Below are 19,929 nucleotides of genomic sequence, written 5' to 3' on the forward strand. Positions count from 1 at the left end.
TGTTCTTTTACACAGCTTCAAAAACAGAGGTAACCTAGCCTGTTTTCTAGCAAAATATTCTCCTTTACAGTTTCTGAACCATTGGTAGCTGAGGAAGAAACAAAATCAGTGTCTCCATTCAAGTAAGATACCTGTAATCACCTGACTGCTAAACAAAAGATGGGTGAGACACTTTAAAAATTATTACAGGGCCACAGAGCTTAGAAGGAATCTGAGAATCTGAGAAAATATTGACTGAGATGTACTAAAAGTTTCAAATGAGACTGCTGTTTTCAAATCTGGGCTCCCTTTCATAGCAGTAAACCTCCAAGTATTTTTTATTCCTTGAATAAGCAGATAAATTGGTAGGTATTTTCCATGTTTTGAAGCTTTTAGACCTGTTTTACCTATCTGAGAGTCCTAAAAATGAACCAACACAGTATTCCTGTCATGAAAGTAGCTCATGTTCACTGGTTTGAAAGCCTGAGATTCCACAGAAATTGATACTGCGTGAGGTAAAATTCACTTTTTTTCAGAAGATCAGCAAAAGGTTTCTCAAGCTCTGTTGCGTGCAGATGCCCAAGCCTCCTGCTGTGTCTGCATTCACAGGTCTCAATGTGCTCAGAAAGTGGGCAGTTTCCAACCTGAAGGAAACTTAGCTTCTGCTTTAAACTTCACAGCTGGCTGTGCTAACAAGCCCATGTTCAAAGCATTAATAGGCCCCTGCTTGAAGGGTAGGGTTAAGAGCTAAGCCAGGCTAAAACTCAATGTGAACGTTAGTTTTTTGACTGCTGACGGTCCTGGTGCAGACAGATGTTAGTCAAGTAACAAACCCTTCTGAGGAAATTGTCCACTAAATATCAGATTATTTGCTTGCAATTGCTTGTACACATTTACTGAGAAAAACAAAGAATTTGGCCACCTGAAGTGGCAACAGTAAATTATATATGTTAACTGACACTTGATTACTTTATACTAATTGGTTTAGTAAGTACCAATTATATCCCTAAATGTTTTTCTGAATGTTAATGTATCAGCTACACTCCTCATTTTCCTATGTATTTTGTGGTTAGAAAATGAAGCAGAATTTCTCTTTCATACCTATTAGTCATAATTACATTATCTATTAAAATGATATTTCAGATGTAATGATATCTGCAAGCATGCTTAGACTGAAGTTCTCAACATTCATACTAAATATTAACCCATTATATTGCTGTAGGCAGAAGCATGTGGAAAAAAAAACAAACATGGAGGGGAAAAACCTTCAGAATATGAAGCTATGAACAGAAGGTATTTTGTTCATTTTTCTAGTATCCATATATATCATTGGCTGACTAATTAACCAAAATGTAAAGGCTATGTACTGACCTTAGCTATTGCTAAAGACTAATTCAACTCTGGAGCCGTTTTACTGCATATGCATGTTAATGCATTACCTTAGGCGTTCCTCTGGACAGAAGTGATCCATTGATATTAAGATAGATATTTGGTTGACTTTTGTGCTGAAGGTTTTTCTGCTGATTTTTCTGCTGAAGATTTTTCTTTGCTGAAACTAAAAGTTTTGTAGGGGTATGTCAAATTCAATGAAACCAGATTATATTAAGAAATGTAAAAAATAGTTTGGTTTTGAATTGACATTTGGAAATGAAATGACAATGTTCATTTAGTTTCAGCATAGAGCATTGCTTCATTTCAGATAAAAATAAAACAAAAATGATACTTTCTGTCAACATGCTGATATGAAAAGACAATGACCAAGTCAAAAACATCTCATGCCCATATCCTATTTAACTTAAAGTACTAGAATGACCGTTTTGGAAATTATTGCACATGTTTAACATCCACAGGCAATTTTGAAAAGGAACAGATTTTGCTTGTATAATTGTAAAAAACATATATTTCTAGAAACAGTATGTACCTATTCCATGTAAGATGAGGAAGATGAGGTTAGCAATTAAGTGAAGTTGCTTTCACTTCCACAGCAGTTTAAATGCGGTAGAACTGAACATTATGTTATGTTTCAGGCTGCTTGGCTGCTTTTGGCACTCACACTCTCATATTTATAGCTGGCCTGAGGATGTACACCCTGCATGGCAGAATGCAGCAAAGGCATATCCTTATTTAATGTTTAAGCATGGGAGTAGTTGTTACTCTGAGATGTCAGCTGGTTATTTCTTAGTGAAGCTGTCGTGGGGATTGCATGCTGTGGAATATACATTACTGACTTAAAATGCTATGTGATTTCTTTAGGTAAAAGGACATTGTCAGTTAAATCAAAAGCACATTTGATATTTTTTGACTGCCTTCTATTCTTAATGTGTTTTGAATTGAAAAATTTGAATGTGCTTTCAGTTTGTGTTACTTTCTCTGCTACCACATTTTGCTTTTATGTTAATCTCTGGTTCTTTGCCTGTAAAAATGTGATTTCTTTTTGCTTTTAAATGAATATGTTTTAAATTTATGAATAAACAATCGACATAAAAACATAAGCTAACAGTGTTTGACAGATAGAATGTCATTTCACTTTGAAAACCTCACTTCAGAAAGTCCCATAACATTTTTTTTTTTCCAGTCAAAATCTGACATTGCCACTCACTGTTGTCTATTGCTAATTATTTGTATGATTTGAGCACCTGAACTACAAATCAGAACTGAACCCCCCACCATGCTAGATACAAAGAATTCAGTAGATGTATTTCCAGTCCATGAAGAATACACAAATAAAGTTACATGGTGAACACCAGATATATGTATTAAAGGGAGCTTGTGATTACTTGGACAGACTACATATGCCTGTAAGTGATATAAAACTGTGAAGAGAGAAAAATTATTTTTCCTTATGTACATGCACAATCTCAGAAGATGATGTGATGCTAAAAGTAAATTTATATTATAAAGTGCTATTCCCCGTGCCAGGGATCTCATGGAGCACATGTATGCAAAACAGTGTCATCCAAATGTACCTAAGAGTGTGTTTAGCATGCTGTAATATCTCCTTGTACCATGTGAGTTGGTTCTGAAGGTGGTACAATCACATTAGTATTGAACCAGGGCCAGGCTGAAGAGCTGTTAGAATTAGGTTGGATAGATCTACATTGGAGCTGCATTGCAGAGTGGACCTTATCTAGGTAGCAGTTGTCTTTGGTAGAGAATTTAAGAAAAGATTAATGGGGAAAATTCTATGGTGTACTTGCAACCGAATGGAAAGAGTTTAAACTGCTTTATGCCTCTTCTTTGTTGAAAAACTCCAACGAGCTTGAAATCCAATGACAATTAAGTATATATACATCTCCCTTTCCCTTTTAAATATGTGGTATTTATTAAGACTTTGATAACTCTTAAAAATAACTGCTTGTCATTAATACTTCAACAGTACTTAGAAGTAATCCTGTGATTTTTCTTTGGCTTTGATCTTTGGAGCCACTAAAACATGGATCAGTGGAGGAATAATCTATTTTCCATCATTTCAAAAATGACGGTGTAACTGAAAATTACTGGAACTGAAGGGGAGAAAAATTGATATCCTCAAAGAAAAAAAAAGGCAACAAAGTCTAAAATTAAGATGTACTGAAGCAGATTTGATATAGTATATAGCAGGCTTGAGCTAAATGGAGCGTTGCCAAAGCTGGGCATTACTTTCTTTAGAATAAGGAGAATCTATTTGTAATTCTGTGATCAAACTGGATAAAGCATATCTTATCAAGAAAAATAGCAAGCTTAGTGCAAGCAACATGTGATGCTTACTACTATGTTCTTAACAGAGATGGTCTGTTGGGTAAACTGGTAGTTGAATAAGTACTTATAAAGCTTAAGGTCTGTGATGAATTCAGCTATTCATTGTACTGGTGATCTTTAGTCTATTGCTCCTTGGCTGCTCTTCCTACCTATTTTTATGTCTTTGTTATATAGGTAGTAAGCTCTTTCGAATGGTCCTGTCTCACATTTCCTAGCAAGCTGAGTGAGACCCTTGGTATGTTCTCTGTCTCTGTATATCCAAATTTCAAAAACACAGCTTGATGTGCCCCTCTGCTTTCCAAACCTCTTTATGCCCTCCCAGCTCCTTGGGTTCCTGAATATTCCTCCTATCTGTTCTTCTCTGCTTCAAGAGCTGCAGTGATCTTAGAGCCAGCAGTATCAGGACCAAGTTTCTGATCTCCTGGGAAGCTATGGTGCCTCACTAGTCTGCCTTGTCTCATTGGCAACATACTTTGGTGTTTCAAGCACATATTGTGATGACTCTCTTGAATATATATTTGTTTCCAGAACTGAATAAGTCAGAGTCTTTCTCAGTCACATAAATCAACAAGAAATCAATGAAAGGAAAGTCTGTAAACAGAATGTTCAGGTCTGGACATGCTGCTTCTAGTTTTCCTGTAGTATTTTATGCCTAAACTGTAAAGCTAAACTGATTTATGACAACCCTGAAAAAAAGGCAGTCAATTTCTAAGGAAGTCTGTAATTAAGCAATACTTAATGGAGTATGGGGCTTTCAAATATTTTAAAATTCTATAAAATGCTAACATTTCAATCGCATTACAGTGTTACGGGAATGCTAACTAATTCTATTCAGTTCTGTAGGATTTGTTTTTCCATGAAAGGAAGAGCAAATTTCCCCAAGCAAACAGCATCTGATAAAACATATCTTTCAATAAATTCTTGGCTTCCTAATTGAAAAACTCAATCTACAGTATACTTCTACCAAATGACTATTAGCTAAGCTTTTGTTTTCCAACTAAAGTCAACAGAATGTTCTTAAAGAACAACAAAAACAACAAAAGAACCTGACAGATGAGCTTTATTATTATTATTGTTATTAATTTTCCCCAACAGACATTTGGGATTTAATAACTCTTTATTAGGATTAATGTCTTATGCCTACCATATCCCATATCTTCCCCCTGCATTCTGTTTAAGCAGCATGTAATCTAGGAGGTTTTGCTTGTTTGTTAATTTGGAAAAATAAGGCTGTTTTTCTGCTGGGATTAGTGGTAGATTAATATTAGGAGATAAAGAAGTGAAAAATAAATGTTTTACATGCAACCTCTTGCTAAGTGCTGGTACTACAGACCTTATTTTAAGGGATTTATATTAATGGGATGTCATGTGCAGTAAGGAATAAACCACATACTTAATGGGGGTGAAAGCACAGAAATAAAATAGAGGAAGGTTAAGATCAAACTTACTTTATTTCTGATTAGCTAAGTATGTAAAGTGCTTGAGGAAAACAAAAGATTGGATCATATGGATTTAGACCTACAGTTAAATACCTGCAAATAAACCTTTTCATTTTCAGTAGCTTTAAAAGTTTAATTGATATTTAATTGTCATATGAATACATATGCATACAGGTATGGACAGATGCATGATTTAAAAATAAAAATACAGACAAGAGGAAAAACAGGCTGGTTTACTTAAATGTACATTCCTTTGCACATTCTTTGAAAAAGAAGCAAAAACATTTTCCCCCCTGCTTTATCAATTTTTGTCCGTTTGTTTTTCTTTCTCTTTGAAACATATCCTAACATAATTGGGTTAAATGGATTTATTTTCTCAAAGAAAATGTAGCTAAAAGTAGCTTTCTCAGTGAAACTAATTGAGAGGTAAAAAACTTGTTATTTAATAATATCTTCCATTGCAGAGATATTTTGAGTTCTAGATGTGGTTATAAAACTGTGGTCCCCAGGCTGGTTAAACACCAGAATACCTGTGTTAGCTTCTGATGAACCCTTTGAATATGCAGTGAAATATTCAATTGCTTCATAATTACAAAATATAGATGTCAGAAAAGAAAAATACCTTTGAGTCATATATTATATCTCATTGTGAGAGCTATGCATTGTTTCTTCAGCTGACAGTTATAAGGTTTCTTCCAAATCTAATTTTGAATTTTCCCATTGTTAGGATGAAAGGTGTTTCTCTTCAAAAAATATCCCATGGCCTCAAATATTTTATTTCTGGAAAATTTTGTTGATTCAGTGACATCCATAAATCTCTCTCTCCCTCTTTTTGTGCACTCTCTTCACACTTATGTTTATATTTATGTAGAAGTTTTAAGATTAGAGTTTCAAAAGAGAAGAGCTAAAAATTATATCAGGATTGCAAAAAAAATACTGGAACTCAAGTTTCCTATTTTAGCAATTCAATGAATTCAACTTGACAAAAGGCAGCTTATTCAAATTTTATGATAGAAAGAAAAGTAATGACTACTGAGATCGGCTAATGATCAAGGACATGAATAAACCAAAAGCTAGATTTATAGGTTGGAAATAATGTATTTTGAAGCATAGAAAACATTTTGTAATCAGATCTTTAACCAATGGAACAGTGAATGGTATGTTTACTATGGTTCAGAGTCTCTAAATTTTTCTGAAAAGCTAGCTGAAAATTAGTCAAAAGCCACTGGTTTTACAATATAAACATGCATTAAACAACCCACAATATAAACATGCATTAAACATCATATATGCATTTTCTTTCCTCACATTTAAAATCTCACGGTCATACTTTTTATATAAAGTAATTATATCAAGTTTATATAAAGTATCTGTATAAAATAACACAATACTGTTCACACTTGTTTGTGAAGTTAATTTTTCAATGCATTGTCAATACACCTTCATAATTTTCTTATTTGCCCTGCCTAGATTTTTTCATAACAGTTACATGTGGTTGAAATAGTGATATGAGGCTAGAGAGACCTAGCCCTTGCAAATTCTTGTAATGGGAAGGCACAAAACAGGAAGATTTGCCATCCTCCTTTTAGGATGTGCTAATCTAAATAGATTTCAGTAAAAATTTGAAATGGATCTCATCCATACCTCAAGATCTTTCTGATGCTTTTACCTGTAAAGTGCAATGTCTGTACTATTTATTGTTGCTGCTCTGACACTCTAAAAACACACAACTTGCTGCAGAGCTCTTCAAGCTGTGCCTGACTCCAGAATACGTTTGACCAAACTACTTTTTTGTATTCTTACTATGAATCTGTTTAATATCATCAGGATTTGGGGGAGATGGATTCTTTTTTTTTTTTTTTTTTTTTTTTTCATTGTTGTTAACCTTTGTTCTTTGGATTTAATTTGTCTTTTTAAAGTTCACTTTGATTCTTAATCACGACATCCAGTGATATGTTTTTGCTCTTTTTACAAGTGCTCTAGTCCACGGTATTTGATGTCTTATTTGCCTTCTTATTCTATATTCGCCATTTTCTGCATCAGAGCACAGTGTAACATCATGGTAACAACACATTCAGTGATTATAGAAAATTACAAAACAAACTGGGACTAAGGCCAATTTAAAAATCACTCTTGATATTGTATGTTGTGTCAAGGAATGATTTCTAACATAGTAAATATAAAGTATTTTTAAAATATGTAATTTTGCTGTTTTGGTTATGTAAATAGAAGTGTGAATTGTGGGTAGAGTAATTACTTTTGCCCTCTTTATTTCCCTTGGAGTTTACTATGTTATTCTTTCTCGATTCCCTTTATTTAATATATGTTTTTAAATTATATTTATATAGCATATTTATACGATATACTGGATTGTATTTTGGGACTTTTGCACCCTTGATCATATTGGCTCCTATATTATGTATAAGACTCAATATATACAGTGTCTGTGCATTCTGTTATATTTTCAGTCTGGCCTGTATGTTTCAGAGATTGGGCCTGTTTAGCATGGAAAAGAGAAGACTGAGGGGAGACCTCATTAATGTATATAAATATCTGAGGGTAGGGTTTCGAGAAGAAGGAGTCGGTCTCTTCAGTTGTGCCCAGTGACAGGATGAGAGGCAATGGGAACAAACTGAAGCACAGGAGGTTCTGGCTGAATATGAGGGGGCATTTATTTACTGTGAGGATGACAGAGTGCTAGGACAGATTGCCCACAGAGGTTGTGGAGTCTCTTCTCTGGAGATATTCAAAATCTGATGGGATGCCATCCTGCGCATCGTGCTCTAGGTGATTCTGCTCGGCAGGGGGGTTTGACTAGATGATCTTCAGAGGTCCCTACCAACCTCATCCATTCTGTGATTCTGAGATATTCAGAACACAGGCCTTTTTATTTACCTCAATGCCATCATTATTTGTTCTGTTCTTTCATGCTTTCCACTTTTGCAGTTGTTCCTTCTGTCCTCATTAAGTTTGCTTGGCTTGGAAATTCAATACAAAGTACACTATAAAAACATCATACCATCTTGTGTTTAATTGCAAAGAGCATTAGACCTGCTCTTGCTTACAGAGTAGGTTTCACAGATCTTGTTATGGGCCTTGAAATGTGGATTCCTAGCTATATCCTCAGACACATATTTTTGCTGCTTTCTTGGAAATCTAAAAATGTAAAGGTTAGCTGTTTCCACAGTTTTATTTGAAGAAGGGTTTTATAAAGTCTGTGACACATGACAATATTTTATTTTTAATTCTCTACACTACTTTGTAAATGTATTCAGAATGACTAGGTAAAAGTGAGGTCCTTTGAGTGCATTTTGAAGATGCAAGCTGCTACCCAGTATTTCTGCTTCTTTGCAATACTGTCAGTGTTCTCTGAGAACAGAGAAAAAAATATAAAAGAGTAGGTGCATTTAATGTAGACTTATCCAAAAATTCATTTGAATTGTTTGAAGTATTTAGAACAGCTGACATACAGTAAGTATGTAGCTTTTTTCAGGCTTCTCAGAAAACATTGATTAATTATACTTTGTAGGACAATGAGTGTGTCAATTAGACACAAGAATGTTGACAGCACTATAAAATTGACTGCCATGTGGACATGTTCTACATGCAGTGTACTCAGTGGTGTTGATACCAATGCCATATTCCTCCCAGTGGAAATGAGCTTGAAATTTACAAGCTTTATGTAGACATAATCACAAAAGCTCCTGTTTCCCTCAGTTCTACCTGGAAGTCATACAGATGTTAACTGACAGAAGGGAATTCTGCAACATTAAACATGAGAGACTTCTTCAAGTGAAAACAGACAAATACCAGTAAATTCTGTTGCAGCTCCAAGAATGAGTGCAGTCACTTGAAGGCAGCATCTGCTCGCCCTATCAGTGACAAAACTGACACTTCCATTTTCTAATAATTAATGCCATTTCTGCAGGCTCTGGTATAAACTCATCATAAGAATAGCTCCATCCTCAGCAGATGATTGTCATCCATATTAACTGAGGAATTTTCAGTGACACAAGATTTTCTAACGCTTAAATGAGAGATGTCAAAACATCCAATCCAAAGAAAACAAATGAATATCATCACAATATAGCTTGCTGAGCTAATCACTTTAGAGAAAACTTATATTGACTCCAGAAGCTTATCTGATTCCTGTTTGTGTGGGAAAGAGTAATGATATTTTGGTACCAAGGGCAATGTAGTCGATATTACGAAGGGTATTTTTGAATTTTAGTCTTTATTTTCCTAATAGTAATGACAGTAGGGTTCCCTTATTCTGCTTGTTGAGGTGTAATATGACATAACAATCCAAATGATATTCAGATTCTGATCTTCCTTTCTTCCTCTCAGAAACATGTTATGAAAATGAAATATAAGACCTGCTGAACTGACTCAGCTAATAGGCATTTTTCCTAACAGATGATTTCATTTCAAAGTGAAGCACTTAGATTTCATTAAGAAGAATATATGTTGCAAAATGTCATAGAAAAATGTTGCCTATTGCAGTTTCAGCACTAAGGAAGAGGTAGGCATCTTCTGCTATGACCAAACCTTGCCAAACAACAATGAAAACCCACTTTCACAAGTACCATCATTATCAGTATTAGCTAGAACCTAGGTGTATAAAACTTCAGCTTTACTGTGATTATTTATTATTTCTTACAAAATTCTGGAGATTGGACAAAAGCATTAGTCTTAAAATGGGCTGAAAGAATTCATTCTTATAGACTAAAGAGCTGTATTTTTCCACAGGTAGGCTTTGTGTTGCTGTTCGTTTTGATTGTGTATGACAACGAGTAAAATAGTAAGGGGATCAAAACTGCTACATGCCTTTCTAATATCTAAAAGGATATAAATATTTTGACACTAGGAGTTGAGATTTTAAAATGCTAAGCACTACAGCAAAATGGATTAGCCTTTAGTAAGGAGAGCTTCAAATTGCCAGTGCCAGGGGGTTAATGGAAATCAGTGTGTCATATTTCCTGATTTACCCTTTCCACTATCTTGTCCAAAACACCTGGGTAATATGTTACTCATAAATTATAATTCAATAAGTATACTTTGAGTTTCAGCCCTTGCTCCTTTCAAAAGTTTCAAATAAATTGTATTGAAATGCTGGCTATGTGGAAAAGTACTCTGCTTTGGTTTATATTAGAAAAATATCCTATGGGCAGAATGAACATAAGGTAGAATAGATCAGACTTTTTGATCTGGTACTCAGCCCCTGAGCACCTGAAGATCTAGAGATACTTTAACATTTTCACAGTGTACTCATGGGAAAAGATGTATTAATTTTAAACGAGTTTGTTATTGATATCCATCACAGTTTGCTGGGAACACAAACATTTTGTCTGAGATTGTAAGTTTGAAAAATATATTGAGGTTTATTAATTTCATCAACACTTTGGGTTTACAATAACATATGTGGCATACTTCCTAGGTGGTGTTTGCCTAATATCAGTTGCACCCTCTCTTCCTAACACTCTCTAACTGCATCCTTCAATGCTGACAGCAGATGAGCCATGGCAGATGCCTAGCTTTCAGTGGCTTTACCCTTGTCAGCTCTGCAGCTACTGGTAAAATCAATGCTGCCATGGCTGACCCACTACAGCTATCTAATTCAGGTCATTACAAAGCAGCTGAAACAGGCAGTGTGAATACACCTCTAACCATGCTGCCTCAAAATCTCTGTCACTTCTGAATACCTGTTATGTGGTTGTGTGATGCATTTCATTGTGCTCTAGTATTAAGAAATTTATTATCTCGAATTAATGGTACATGTGTTCCTCACTTTGGACTAGTTACACCTCTTGCAAATGGTACAAAACTATCATCTGCGGTCTTGCAAAACTGGGATACAATGAGACAGAATTAAGAAAGTCTACATCTTCAGAGATGTTTACTAGCTACTTCTGACCCTTAGGTAATGGTATACCCATTTGAAGGAGAAACATTGTATACTGACTGTGGTAGATTGCCCTTAACACAGGGAGTCTGTCAGGGAGAGGATTGTATGCTTCTGTTTCTATATCTGATCCTGATATACACCAGAGAGCCAAATGCTATTGATTAGTAATGTCCAAATAATTACTAAGGGAGAGTCAGATTCTGATCATTCTACTGTCCCCTCCTGTTCCCCAGGAGAGTAGAATACGTGCAGCTCTTTCTGCTTCCATCCCCTTTACCCATGCCCCACTCTGCCACTTGGCATATTTTTTTACAGATAATGTGGCAGAGGAAAACTAAGGAAATGAAGAAAGGGAGCGTTTTGATCCATATAAGTTATCAAGACGTACTTGGAACACACTTGCCAGAGAGACAAATGATGATGTTCCTATCACTAAGTGGTCTTGTATGTTGTTGACCAATTACTATGGGTGAAATAACTTGCCATTCCCATCCTGACGTACTTTTTTTTTTTTTTTTTTTTTCCCCTCAAATTCCCTAATATAAGGTTTTTAGCTGGCTTTTTAGTGTTAATATATAGTAAACAGAATTTATACAGAATATTTCTTACTGTTCTTTCACTTTCTTGTCTCCTGATGGATTTTTAAAAGTCAATAAATTTCACTCTTTTTTACTTTCTGATTTCCTTTCCATTCTTCTCCTTTCTCAAATAAATGTCAGGATATTTTTTTACATGCTAGACTTTCTACCCTTTTAAAATTTCCTCTGCAGCTCTTCCAAGAAAAAGTCAAACTATTTTCTTGATGATGAATTCACTGTCTGTTCTTCATCTTCAAAGAGCTTTGCAGTATTGAATGTACCTCTCAAAATATACACCAAACAAAAAAGCTTTTAAAAAGTGAATAGTAGACATAAAGAATGCTGACAGTCTTGATCCCAATTAAATTAATGGTATTTTGGTCATTAATTTTCTATAGGAACAGTATTCTGCACTTGAAAACAAAATGTTTTCATCCAATACCCATCAATGGAAGAAGAAGATGATGATGATGATGATGATGATTTTATTATTATTATTATTTATTAGTTTAGATTATTATTATTTATTAGTTTAGATTATTATTAGTGTATCATATAATATATCAAGCAGCATCACTTTATTATGTATTTTACCAACAGACATGCTACAATATTAGTTCCTGAACAGTGCTATTTTACATTCTGTCTCCTGTAATGCTTCCTCTTCTATATATCAGTTTGAAAGCTTTGCAGCTCTGTTATGCATGAACATTGCTGAGCTGTTAAGAAAGGGTAAAATCTGGGAACACAGGTTGAAAGGAAAGCTGGAATGCCCTAAATACGAGTACCTCTAATCTCCCCTAGCCTTTAATATTTAATATTTAGTAATTTAAAAGTTTCCTAGTATGATGGCTCTAGTTAAATTTAATTGTGTCTTATCATGACTGGACATTAAGCTTTTCTCAGTGTTCTACAGCAAACCTTTCATATTGTGTACATTTTGTGTACAAATTTTGTGACTTGGCTCACAGTTTCCACTATTAGTTGTGGAATAAGAATCACTTTTTCAAAAAGTTTTCACATATAAATTCTTCTCATTCATTTTAGAGAAACCTTTTATACTGATATAGAAAGTGGGAATGCTTCACCCCATGGACAAGGAAGGCTTGGTATATCTGGGGGAGGTAAATAACTGCACAAGGCACTCAACCTCAGTGATGATCCAGACATATGCTGTAGATACTCAAAGGCATTAGCAGAACTAGATTGCATTTTTCTTTTTTCTTCTTTTTTTTTTTTTTTCCTTTTTTTTTTTTTAAATGTTGATGTAATTCCTCTGTCATTTAGTTCACAGGAAGAAAATTCTGTCTTAGCCTTTATTATATTTATAATAATGATATTGAAAGCTCTATCAGATACTATGTAAAATATTTTTTGTACTGTTTCATATTTATTAAAACAGAGCAGTTGTTTTTCTCAGCTATCTTAGGCTTTTTGTAGAGCAATCAATTCAAGTAGTTCTGTTTAGTATTTGTTTTAACTTTATTTTTTTTTTCTTTGATCTTTTTCTGCCTCTGGAACATTTCATTATATAAAATTTAAAATGCACACTATGTTTTCTGTACAATACACATCAGCTTTTATTGGGTTTCTTATACCTACAATATTTTATTTGATGCTACATAGGAAATTCTCATTTATTTTTTAAAACGCTTTTAAAGATTTTCTTCCTCATGTCTTATGGGATTTTTAAATACATTTTAAATAAAAATAACAGATCTCATATTTCACTTCTTTTCACCCCATTTCTGACCAGCCTGAGGATATTTTAAAAAAAATAGTGAATAGATTGAGGCTATGATTGGGAAGTCTTCACTCTCATCCTGTGGAGACACATAAAACTCTACCAGATCACTCTGATCTTTTTCTAAAGTACAGGAGAAAAGTAATTTTATTTTATTTTTATTTATTTATTTATTTATTTTTTGTAATACAGTTTCAGACCTTACAGAGATATACATGATTCAGTACAGACAGGTAAGAGTTGGATCCCTGCAGATGGGACAGAGCTCTGTTCTCTTTATCATCTTCCTCAACAATGAAGGAAGCCACATTTCATGTAGACATTTCTCATAGCCTTGGACTAGTATATACTTATCTATGTATGTTAGGGCCTATGAGAAGTGCTATTTTCAATATCTGAGGAAAGGCACTTTAGCACTACAGATATCTGAGACCTGATTCAATGCTCATCAACAATGTGAGTGTCACTAAAGGTGACATAAGTGACTTTGAGACAGACCAGGTGGCTTAGGAAAATCCTGAAATCAAGTGAGACCTGGGTCAGTGTTCAAAGCAAAGCATAGCAGATATTGTGAATCAGAAAAAACAGAATTAGAAATGTGTGGTGGTTTTACTCAGCTGGGCAGCCAAGCTCCACCACAACTGCTCTCTCATCCCCCCTCCTCAAAGGGAAGTGGAGAGAAAAAATGAGAAAAGGGCTCAAGCGTTGAGATAAGAACAGGGAGATTGCTCAACAATTATTGTGATGGGCAAAACAGACTCAGCATAGAGAGATTATAAGAATTTATTTTCTATTACCAACTAGATGGAGAAATGAGAAAAAAAGAAACTAAAAATATCTTCTCCCCATACACCCTCTTCCACTTCCTCCCCACAAGTGGCAAAGGAGAACAGGAGAATGGGGGCTAGGCTCACTCCCTAAGACTTCACCTCTGCCACTCCTCCTCAGTCACTCTGCCACTGCTCCTGTGGGGTCCCTCCCAGGGGATGCCATCCTTCGCGAACTGAGCCTGTGGGGGCTGCCCACAGGCAGCAGCTCTTCAAGAACTGCTCCCACACGGCTCCGTACCCCGTACCCCAGGAGCAAACTGCTCCAGCACGGGTCCCCCATGGCGGCAGCTCCCCCCAGACCTCCTGCTCCTGTGTGGGCTCCTCTCCATGGGCTGCAGCTCCTGTGGGGGCTCTCCATGGGCCGCAGCCTCCTCCAGGCCACATCTACCTGCTCCAGCGGGGGCTCCTCCATGGGCTGCAGCGTGGAGATCTGCTCCATGTGGGACCCATGGGCTGCAGGGGGACAGCCTGCTCCACCAGGGGCCTCTCCACAGGCTGCAGGGGAACTGCTGCTGTGTGCCTGGAACACCTCCTGCCCTCCTGCTGCACTCACCTGGGGGACTGCAGGGCTGCTTCTCACTGCTCATTCTCCCAGCTGCTGTTGTGCAGCGATTTATTTCCCATTCTTAAATCTGCTCTCACAGAGGCGCAAACAGCATCACTTATTGGCTTGGCTGTGGGCAGCAGTGGGCCCCTTTGGAGCCAGCTGAAACTGGCCCTTATCTAACATGGGGCAGCTTCTAGATTTTTCTCACAGAGGCTACCCCTGCAGCACCCCACTGCCAAAACATTGCCATGTAAACCCAATACAAAATGCAATTATAGAATGTTTTTCACTGTGCTCATCATAGAGAAAATGATGTTTTATGTAAAACACAAAGTTTAATTTAATTATCTGTCATGATGCTGAACAGTATTTAGACTTCCATCTTGTAAGCAGAAAATCAGAAAATGTGATGTACGTTATAACCCTGTAGAAATTAAACTTATCCAGAAAAGTCATCACAGAACAGAACATTATTTAAATAGTCTTCATGTCACCCTAATAAAAGAAAGCTACACATTATAGGCAGCACAAAATTTGCTTTAAATTTGAGGTCAAAGATCAGCATGATGTCCTAGTTTTAAGTGGAGGGGTTGGGAGGGTGCTATCATGATAATTTTGCAGGTTTAAATTAAATGAAACCAGCACCTTAGGATCTTTACCAAAGCTCCTAAATTACACTCACCAGTAACAAACCACGATTTAGTGTTTGATGTCAACACTTTGGAGTAGCAATGGGACTGCAGCTATAGTAATGAAGCACAAATGAAAGTTCAAAATAAGGAGGTTCATAGGAGGTAAGGTGTGTAGCATCTGTTGAGATGCACAATGGCTATAAGTTTTTTTTAATAATTTGTATTCCATAGAACACAAAATATTGAGATTAAATGGAAGAATCCTCTTTATATATATACATTTAACACCTGATCACTAGCAACATGCTAGGAGTTGGACTTGATGATCCTTGTGGGTCCCTTCCAACTCGAGATATTCTATGATTCTATGATTCTATGACATTGTGGCTGTTAAGACTTTTTTTTTTCCTTATAAACAAAAACAAAATATAGATTATATACTGAGAAATAGTAAATACAATTTTATTAAATTTAAATAGATTTAAATAATTTAAATACTTAAATACACACACACACACACACAAAATACAATAAATTTATTGAGAAGGTTGTAAAACCTTCTGCCATTGAAGGTTTTAAAGGGCAAGCTGGATAGATGTCCCTCAAGAATGTGCTATGTACAATTTTTGGGAAGAGAACATATATAATTCTGCCTCCCCACCCCAAATGACATTCAGGAGCGAGGCAGATCTCAAGCTGAAAAAGCTGCATAAATCTGTGTTAGCCGGAATTCCAGCAGACTCAGCTGTGGCTGCCTGGAATAATAGCTAAGTGATGCTGCGGCAACACTTGGAGAAGGAGAGAGAATGCAGAGACTGTGGTGAATCTAAGGGATAGGAAGAGACTGTCAGTGTGTGTGGTGGTTTTATCGTGCTAGGCAGCTGAACACCATAACCGCTCTCTCACTCCCCCTCCTCAGATGAGGAGGGGAAGAAGTAAAGGAAAGAACAACTCACGGGTTGAGATAAGGATAATTAAAGAGAAAAAATATTATTAAGGAAATATTATTGTTAATTAAACAATTCAACGAAAGGGAAAAAAAGGAAAGGGGAAGAGGGAGGGGGAAAGGGAATAACTAAACAAAACAAGTAAAGGCTATGTGGAAGTGCAGAGGAAAGAAATTACTCTCTACTTCCCACAGATGAGCGATGCTTGACCACGTCCTTGAAGCAGGGCCTCAATGCGCGTAGCCGGTGTTTGGGAGGAGGACAGATGTTTTCGCAACGAGAGCCCAGCCCTCCCCTCTTCTTCCTTTTTCCACCTTTTATTGCTGAGTGTGACATCATATGGTATGGAATATCCCTTTGGTTGGTTTAGGTCAGCTGCCCTGGTGATGTTTCTTTCTCAATTTTTTGCCCATCCCCTAGGAGGGTTAGAGAGAGTCCTGATGCTGTGCTTGCACTGCTCAGTTGCAGACACAACACCGGTGTGATACCACTGCTGTTCTAGCTACAAGTGCAGAGCGCAGCACTGTATGGGCTGCTGCAGGGAAAGTTAACATCCCAGCCAGACCCAGCACAGTGTGGCACAATTGTTGAGGTAGACTTAGCCGAAGAAGAGAAAGTAGTGGCAGTGAGTTATGGTTACAAAAAGTGAGGAGCTATTGGATGAGGTTGTCTCTTGAGGTCACATCTAAGACTACAATGCCTGAACACTTTCCTGTAAAAAGACGAAAACTTTAAGAAATTCAATTGGGACTGTACTAGTAGAACATTAATACCACACCTCCTTTAATTTAAAACTATCAAAGATGAAGCTTTATAAATAGTGCTATTTATGATGTGTATTTTAAATAAATATATTAAAAGTACCAAAACATGCTGTTAAGCCTGAAAAATTGAACATGAAGTTTATTCAGATTTCAGACCTATTTTACGTTACTTTACTTTATTTTTGTCACATGTTCTCAGAAACATAAATTCTAACAAAAAGTAGCCTAGGCAAATTCTATCAAGAAGTAGGACTTCTGGAAAAAATGTGAGTTGGCTTCTTTTTTAAATCTGAGCTGTTGATCCCTATAGATATATCCACAAGTACTAATAACAAGGGCAAGACACATTAAGTAGGTTGTTGGAGCAGTTTGCCAAAGTAATTTTGCTTTAGTCTGGCCCAAAGCCAAACAGAAATTTATTAAATAGATTAAATGGTAAAGCTAATGATAGTATCGCAGACCTCAGTCCTACATGAGAAGTAAAGGTTCCACAGAAAATTGGAAAGTTCATCTGTATGTGGTGACTAACTAAATACGCAATATGCCTGTAGGCAACCTTTAATATAGTTATAATTAAGATATGTGGCAGAAAATGTATGTTCACTCTTTCAGCAATAATTGGATTAATATTCAGTTGACATTTTTCCATAAGTGGTATTGGTCAGTGACAAGGAGTAAGCAGCAGATGGGCCTCATTAAAAATAATAACAGATGATCTGCCAAAAGGTTGTGAGATTAGATAAGCTCCTCAATTCCTCCCCCCCGCCGCCCGGCCCCCCCCCCCCCCCCCGATATTTTTAGGGCTGTTCCCTCCTTTCTCCTCTCTTGTCTTTCTTTCTCCTTTCTTGCCTCTTTTGTCAAGCATACCAGATACTTCTTTTTCTTCTGTTTCTGTTCTGCTTTCCATCCTTATTAGGTGAAGCTATTTGATAAAACTTATTGTTTGCTTTCCAGCTACTTCCTTGGCTATTAAAAGCAGTGTTGTGGGCCTCTTCAGGGAATGATGCATCTTGTCAGTTATGCACAGGAGCATCCCTGAGAGTAACTCTTCTTCCCCTTCAGATTTGCTTGGACTTATCTTTGTAAGGCCATACTTCCCAACAGGGCTTGAATCCCTGTTGGCCACATAGCATCTTCCCCGGTGTCTTTTGCCCTTTCCCAGCACTGGGTGCTACTCTTCTGGCCATGCTGAAAATTCTGTCAGGTTTCATTTTTCTACAATCCAGAAAATTAAGCATGGTGCTCTGCAGTTTCAGGTCCTATATTTCATCTGGCCAACTATTATTTTCTCTTTTATGATTTCTTTTGCTCTCTTTGGCTTTCTCCTTGCATCTTTCTGATTCTTTCTCTATTGTATTAGACTTTTTCTGGCATCTTCTTCCTAGTGTCCAGTTAATATTCTGATTTACCCAGTGATTCTGGGACTGTAAGGACCTTCAAACTGTGTGTCTGATTTTAAAAACGACAGGGAGAAATTGGAAGCGATGAAAGAAAAATCTGACATATTGAAGAGATCTTAGTACCAGGATATTAAAAAGTACAGAGAGACAGGAAAAACTATTGAGACAGTATACTAAAAATATGACCGAGTGATGACAGTGTTTGTCAGAAATTCCTCCTGGAGCCAAGTCAGCTACTAGTGAAATTGATTTTGCTCCAGTGGAAACTGTGATAGACCACTGTCAACCCTACCATGGAAAAAGAGATTTGGTAGAAAACCACATCTATTGGAATTCTTTCAGCAGTTCTCATAATGGATTTAGTCCCATCTCTGTTAGCAATTAAACCATTTTCAGATTGAGCAGAATAGGATAAGAAGATCCCATAGCTGATGCAACAAAGAGGATTTTTCAGGTATTGCCATACTGCTGTGGGACTGTCAAAACCTCAAAATAATTATCAACCAAGTTCTAGATATTTCCATCTATGTTAAGACCTACCCTATTGTAATTTATTACTGATTTTAGTGTACCTTCTCCTGTAGCCAAATAAAAAAATGTAAAATATGCTCTCTGAATGACTCCAACAGCAGTCTGTTAAATAAAGGTTTACACTTAGTTAAGTGTTTAGATTTCAGTTACATTTTAAAAGAGCATTCACATTCCTATTAAAATGTATTCTAATTTAGGCTACTGAAAACAATAATTTAAAGCCTTCCTAAAATTAAATGAAATATTTAATCCCACACTACAAATAATGTGTTATGTTCTGCTATATCCTTGTACTATTTTGTTCTGGCTGGTGGCTTTGTTTGTTTTGTTTTGTTTTGTTTTATTTTATTTTAATAGTCCTTTGCATTTTTTTTTTAGCAGTGATAGCAAAGTAATTTGTCTAAACCAATGTCACTATTATCATAGCTGTTGCCAGTGCTTGCATTTGGAAAACCTTTATCTTTTGTCTCATTTACATATGCATAATGCTATATCAAGTGTCAGTGATATATGGATATATACCTGTGTTGTCTGCTGACAAATGTCCTGCACTTCAGATATTTTTTCTCTATTATAAAGGGTCTGATTTCAAAAACTATAAAAAGCCCATAAACATTCTCACAGAAGTATCTCTGAGAGGCTGCTTTATTTTTATGTTCTGCCTCATATGAGGCAGAAACTTAGGTTTCCTTTCCCCTGTTCTGTTTGCATTGTGATCTGTCATTGATATTGTGCTATGAATTAGGATGTCTGCTATATAACACCAGCCACCACACACTATGTAAATAAAAGAAGTAAAATGCAAGTTTGCAGTTTGGGGAGCAGTTCCTCTGAAACGGAGACTTGCTGTTGATTCACAAAGGCAGTGAATTCTGAAAGTAAATTTTATGCCAAA

At 36.3% G+C, this 19,929-nt stretch overlaps 1 long non-coding RNA gene across 2 annotated transcripts in view; it reads left to right on the forward strand.

Moving 5' to 3' along the window:
- The first annotated feature begins 468 nt into the window (after positions 1–468).
- LOC118162194 overlaps positions 469–19,929 on the forward strand; it is a 52,632-nt gene continuing 33,171 nt past the window's right edge. For both annotated transcript variants that reach the window (XR_004748331.1, XR_004748332.1), the window contains exon 1: positions 469–1,272. This is a non-coding gene — a long non-coding RNA (uncharacterized LOC118162194). The remainder of the gene's footprint in view (positions 1,273–19,929) is intronic.

Source organism: Oxyura jamaicensis, chromosome 2 (genome assembly GCF_011077185.1).
Source record: "Oxyura jamaicensis isolate SHBP4307 breed ruddy duck chromosome 2, BPBGC_Ojam_1.0, whole genome shotgun sequence".
NCBI lineage: Eukaryota > Metazoa > Chordata > Aves > Anseriformes > Anatidae > Oxyura > Oxyura jamaicensis.